The sequence below is a fragment of the Rattus norvegicus genome, chromosome 1 (assembly GCF_036323735.1).
Source record: "Rattus norvegicus strain BN/NHsdMcwi chromosome 1, GRCr8, whole genome shotgun sequence".
NCBI lineage: Eukaryota > Metazoa > Chordata > Mammalia > Rodentia > Muridae > Rattus > Rattus norvegicus.
Genome location: NC_086019.1, coordinates 212,565,724 through 212,571,859, shown reverse-complemented (window position 1 = coordinate 212,571,859; position 6,136 = coordinate 212,565,724). Strand labels below are relative to the sequence as shown.

Genomic DNA, 6,136 nt, shown 5'->3' with positions numbered 1-6,136 from the left:
TTCCTGAGACTTCAGGGGACCAGGGGTTGGCTTCCAGTTTCTAAGGACACTACATCAATCCCTTGTCTCTTGGTCCCTCATTCTTAGATCTAGTGAAGGCAAAGAGCCCTCACATCACATAACCACCACCACCACCACGCCCGTTCTTCTCTGTGACTTGGGACCTTGTGACACTGGGGATAATCCAAGGTTCTGTCCTTTCTTGTCTTGTTGCTGGGACAAAAATACCTGAGAAAGCAGGTTAAGGAAGGAAGGCGTGTTTGGTTCGGTTTCAGGTCCTGCCCACCGTGGGAGCTCAGCAGTGGAAGCTTGGCCATGTGGTGCATTGCATCTAGTCAGGGGCAAGTGCACTTGTGCTCAACAGTCTCCTCTGTGTTCCCCCTGGGAGCCTAGTCCATAGGATGGTGCTGTCCACATTTAGGGTGGGGGTTCACGTAAGCAGATGTAGGAACTCTCATTCTCACGCACGCACAGAGGTTTCGCTCTTTTTTTTTTTTTTTTTTTTTAAACTTACTTATTTATTATATATAAGTACACTGTAGCTGTCTTCAGACACACCAGAAGAGGGCATCAGATCTCATTACAGATGGTTGTGAGCCACCATGTGGTTGCTGGGATTTGAACTCAGGACCTCTGGAAGAGCAGTCAGTGCTCTTAACTGCTGAGCCATCTCTCCAGCCCCCAGAGGTTTCGCTCTTACATGATTACAGATCCCGTCGAGTTCTCAATGCTAACATTCTAGCCATGTGACCTGGGAGAACTACAGGCACCAGGGTTCAGTCTCACTGCAGGGCATTGCTGTGCCCATCCTTTCACTCACCCTCTACTGCCTGGATGTTCCCCAATGCCTCCTCCCTGTCTGGGAGACGGTCTTACCATGTAGTCCTGGCTGGCCTGGAAGTCACTGCAGATCAGACTACCCTCAACCTCAGATCAGCCAGTATCAACCCCCCCTACTGGGGTTAGAGGTGTGTGCCACCACGCTCAGCCTGTCTCTGACCAGGCTTTGTCACACTCCCTGCGCTGGTTGCCTCGCACAGAAGCCAGGTGGGAGGGATGTGGCCGTGTACAGTGCCTGGCCTGTGGCTGCCTCACACTCCTCACAGAACAGTGGCAGAGCTTGGCTCTAGCCCAATTAGGTTTCTGCCCAAGACCCAATCCAGGTCTCTGATTGTTTGATGATATGAGCAAAATATGTCTCACATACACACAAGGACCTCGAAGCTCTCTGTGCCCACTTAATGACATGGTTGAGAGCATTGTACCCTATCCTGTCTTGCACCAGCTCTGCCTTGACAACCATGGAGGCGGAGGCCCAAGAAGAGGCAGCACAGATGAGAGGCTGAGCCCTAGAGGTAACTTTCATAGAAAGTCTGCATCCCAGATCAATTCCAGGCACCCTTGAGAGCCAAAGGGGACTTGGGGAGGACCCTGCATAGGGAATGACTCCAGCAGTGGCCAGTTCCCTCAGCTCCCTCAGGAGTTTCCAGGCCCTGCCTGACTCTCAACACTGCTGCTGTATTGGGTGTCATCCAAAAAGCAAGCTAAGCCTGGTTCATCTCTATTTTATGACTTTAGACGCGACTAGCTCTGACCAAGCCAACTCAGTGGGTCAACAGGGTCTCCAGGGGGAAGTGAGGACTGAAAAGACAGACAACACTATTACACGACTCCAGCAAGTTCTGAAGCTTAAGTGGGTTTATTCCAGTCTGCTTTTATATCATTCTGGTGCATACAAAGAATATGGTCAGTCCTAAGGCATAAACATAATAGTCAAGGAACAACAAAACATAAAGTAGCCAAACCAGGCAATAAAGTCCCGTGGTCACTGTGTCTAGGGGTTTATCAGGATGACCAAGATACAAGGAATATAGTACATCCCTCAGCTCATTTACCATGAGTCTACTTCACTGTCCTAGCCTAATGTCAGATTCCTGCCACGTTCCTAGATGGCTCCAAAAGCTCTCCACACAGCTCCCCCCTGCCACCATGGCTTCACCACAGTGAACTGTACCCCAAACCAAGCCGAAAATAAGCACTTTTGTCTGTGTATGTGTGGGTTTGTAAAAAATATGCATGTATTTTATCTATATAAGTGCTTTGTCTTCTTGCACACCAAGAGAAGGTACCGGATCCCATTACAGATGGTTGTGAGCCACCATGCAGTTGCTGGGAACTGAACCAGAGGTCTGTGTAAGAGCAGCCAGTGGTCTTTGTTCCTGGACCTCTCTTCAGCCCTGACCCTTCTTATTTTTTTTTTCTTTTCTTTTTTTTCGGTGCTGGGGACCGAACCCAGGGCCTTGCGCTTGCTAGGCAAGCGCTCTACCACTGAGCTAAATCCCAACCCGACCCTTCTTATTTTTTAAGATTTATTTATTTTGGGGTTGGGGATTTGGCTCAGTGGTAGAGTGCTTGCCTAGCATGCGCAAGGCCCTGGGTTCGGTCCCCAGCTCCGAAAAAAAAAAAGATTTATTTATTTTATATACACTGTAGTTGTCTTCAGACACACCAGAAGAGAGGATCAGACCCCATTACAGATGGTTGTGAGCCAGCATGTGGTTGCTGGGAATTGAACTCAGGACCTCTGGAAGAGCAGTCAGAGCCATCTCTCCAGCTCCTGTCCCTTCTTATTTTTGAGACAGGGTCTCAACAAGTTACCCAGACTCACCTTAAACCCTTGGTGTTCTGTTAGCCTCCTGAGTCTTGGGATGACAGCTCCAAGGTAAGTGGAACAGAGAGGTCACAGGGAAACCTGGCTTCGATCTCAATGGAGCCTGGCAAACAGGAGGAGTCAGTGGATCTCAGGACAGATTCTTACTGCCCGTCCTTGGGAAGCCCTTCAGAAGTCCCTGGCACTTCTACCCTGTCCAAATCCATCCCCCATTTCAGAGAACACGGGTGGGTTATCCAGCTGCATCCAGAATTGGGGTACAGGGCAGTGCCTGGATCTCATGGGTTCAGCTTTCAGCAGCAAGTCCAGTGTCTAGGTTCAGAAGAACAGCAGGTTCAGCTGTGACCAGCAGGGGGCAGCTGAGTCCTCTCTTTCTGGCCGGCTGCAGGCATCGTGAGTCAGCACTTCCGGCCCAGCCCAGTTCTGGCGCCTGGAACAGAGTGTACATCCAGGGACAGAACCCTGCGCAAAAACATGCACTCTTGATGGCCAGGACCTTCCGAATGCCCCTGGCTTCCAGGTTTCTAAGAACCCCAGGATTCAGGACCATGAAATGGATTCTCCTTTGGAACCTGTTTTTCTATAAAGGTGTCAACTCAGTCCAAATATTCAAAGCCAGGAGGTCTATTTGGGGAAATCCAGAAGTGGGCAAATCTTGACCCCTCGTGTGTTCCACCCAGTTCCCACAGAAGCTGCTGTCTAGGTCCCTGGGACCCACCCTACCCCTTCCTCTTCCCAGCTGCTGGCCTTTTCCAGTCAGCTGTCTCTTGTCCTACTCACTGAGCCCTCACCTAGTTCATCTGCCCTTTTAACGCCAGGGAGCAAACACAGGGCCAGGGCCTTGTAACCGCTGGGTAAAAACTCTAGTACTGAAGAACACCATTATCCTTCCCCCTTAAAAAAAACAAAGAGTAAAACCAAAAAACAGGGTTTCTCCTTGTAGCCCTTGCTGTCTTAGAACTTGTTCTGTAGACAAGGCTGGCCTCAAACTCACAGAGCCTTGCCTGCCTCTGTCTCCTGAGTGCTGGGATTAAATGCATGGGCTGCCATGGCCAAGTTCGGTCCCAGTTAACATTATTTTACATAAATGTCACTTACAATAGGAAGACTAAAATTCATCTCTAGGATCTCAGTTTCTTTTTTTTTTTTTTTTTTTTTTTTTGGGTTCTTTTTTTTCGGAGCTGGGGACCGAACCCAGGGTCTTGCGCTTCCTAGGCAAGCGCTCTACTACTGAGCTAAATCCCCAACCCCAGAATCTCAGTTTCTTGCCATCTGCCGAAGGCATATGAGTGGCACTTGTCAGGCCACTGACACCCTCAGCCAATGAGCACAGCCCTCCTATACAATGTCAAGATCAGCAAGGGGGTGTTGCTCCACCCACTGTGCAGCGGCTGAAGCCCTGGCTCTGTGATTGTTCATGGATAGCACTCAGACCAAAGCGGAGCTGTAGAAGGCTCAAGGAGTCCAGTGAGCCAGGGTGTGGGGTCCCTGTAGTGGCAAGCAGGTCGTCGGTTCAGCCTGTTCTCATTTAAGAGTGACTTGGGTGCTGGTCCCAGAGGAGGAGGAAGGGCTTTTGGAAGTCTGTGTGAGGTATGAGGCCAGCAGATGGCCCTAGAGGAACTGGCTGTCAGGGTTCCTGGTGGGTGGACTTAGGGAGAAGGCTAGGAAGGACCCTGGAAATGCCTTAGGAACCCTGCTTATCGTTAGTAGGCAAGCACCAGGGGTGGGGTCATGGGGGTCACTGAATCCTAGGGTAAACAAAGCCTGTCAGTTACCACCTCTTGCCAGAGCTCCTGTTGGCCCAGAGATCTAGGGCTGCGGAAGAATATGGTGACAGAAGGGTGAGCTCGGAAAAGGTTTAGGAAGGGGAGTGACAAAGAGGCCCAAGAACCTAGGGCCAGGGCCAGGCTAAACACTCGGGAATGTACAGAGGACTGGTCAGGAACACAGTTCTGGGAGCTTTGGGCCGAGGCCAATACCATCCACAGTACTTCATGCAAGTCATGGCTTTAGGCCTAGTGAAGGGGAAGACACACCCTGGGGGCCCAGCAAAGGGCTTCTGAGATAAGGAGCTCACAGACCCTTTGGAATAACCCAGACTCCACACCTGAGCACCCTCCTGCTGTCTGAAGATACCCCCCTCCTTCCTGCATTTGGACCAGAGGGGCCCAATAAGAGCAGAGAAAGCAGATCTCCTTGGCCTGACAACCCTGAACAATAGAGCCCCTCCACCTCTGATGACCTCACCCTCAAATCCCTTCTGCTTACAGTTGGGTCCTCAAAGCACCCCTCCCCCCCCCAGTCACCCCAGTCCTTGAGCTCACACCATGTGCAGCAGCCAAACTGAGGTCCTTGTTTGAGTCAGTCCACAAATATTTACCAAGAGCCTCACAGGATTCAGAGTGACCTTTAGAAAATATGAACAGTGAAGTCATACACACAGGAGCCTACCTCTTGGTAGAGATCTAGGGCACACTAGACAGAAACCCTGCCCCCACAGATCAAGTAGGGAGGAGGACTGGACGGGACAGACTGACTTATTGCTAGAGCCAAGGGGACTCACTTGAGAGGTGACTTTGCAGCCCTGGCCTACAGGAGCTGAGGATTAAAGGGAGACAGGAAGCCAGTGGGTGAGATCGTTTTTCATAAAAACAGTATGCTTCCAAATTTGTGAGGCAGTGGGGGAAGGGTGGGAGAAGTGTCCCCTTCCACCGGAAGAGCCTGGCAGTTTGGGAGCAGGGCTTCTTTTTCTGCTCCAGCTCTTCAGGGCAGTGAATGGGGGTGGGAAGGTTTCCTGCCAGCACACAGTGATTGTGCAGTTTCCTGACCCACTTGTCTCAGGACTCTGAAGGAGCCCAGGCTGAGGAGGCTCTCGCACCAAGAGAAGCACAAGGAACCTAAAAAAATACGCTACAGCCTAGGAACTGGATCTGTGGAGGAGGGGGGCTGGAGTTCAGGCATATTCTCTAGTGGTAGCAATCCTGGCATGGCCCTGCCTTTTGGACCCACCTGGAGCACCGTCCCTTCTCACTATTCCAAGAGTTTTTGTAGGAAACCCTGAGTCTGCCTGTGTTTGAAAACAACAGGACTGAGCTGACTTCCAAAGAGGATGACAAGGCCAGTGGGGGCTGCCCACGTCCTTGAGAAGGATATTGGAGAGTGGGCCCCCACCAAGGACCATGGGATATTACAAAGAGACCCCATTTTGCTCTTTCCCCTCCATCCCAGAATCCCATAGCTGGCTGGGAAGGGACTTGCCACAGACACAGGGCAAGCTCAGATGGAGTCACCTTCAGCCCCACCCACAGCCTTGTTTACAGCCATCTCCAGGAAACAGCTCCATTGGGGAAGTTGCTCTGCCCTTGTCCTTCAGCAGGGTGGAGGTCATCTGTGGAGGAAGAGAGCTTGGTGTACGGACACCAACAAAAGGTGGACACAGCCCCCAAAAACACTGTTCCCTCTCAC

General features: G+C 51.2%; 1 long non-coding RNA gene across 4 annotated transcripts in view; it reads right to left on the bottom strand.

The window, feature by feature from the left end:
- Positions 1 to 3,804: 3,804 nt before the first annotated feature.
- LOC120097382 (uncharacterized) overlaps positions 3,805 to 6,136 on the bottom strand; it is a 60,544-nt gene continuing 58,212 nt past the window's right edge. For 3 of the 4 annotated variants that reach the window (XR_010061180.1, XR_010061179.1, XR_005494731.2), the window contains one exon: positions 5,065 to 6,059. This is a non-coding gene — a long non-coding RNA (uncharacterized LOC120097382). Of the gene's footprint in view, positions 6,060 to 6,136 lie in introns of all 4 variants that reach the window. The other variant, XR_005494735.2, reaches the window with a different exon arrangement.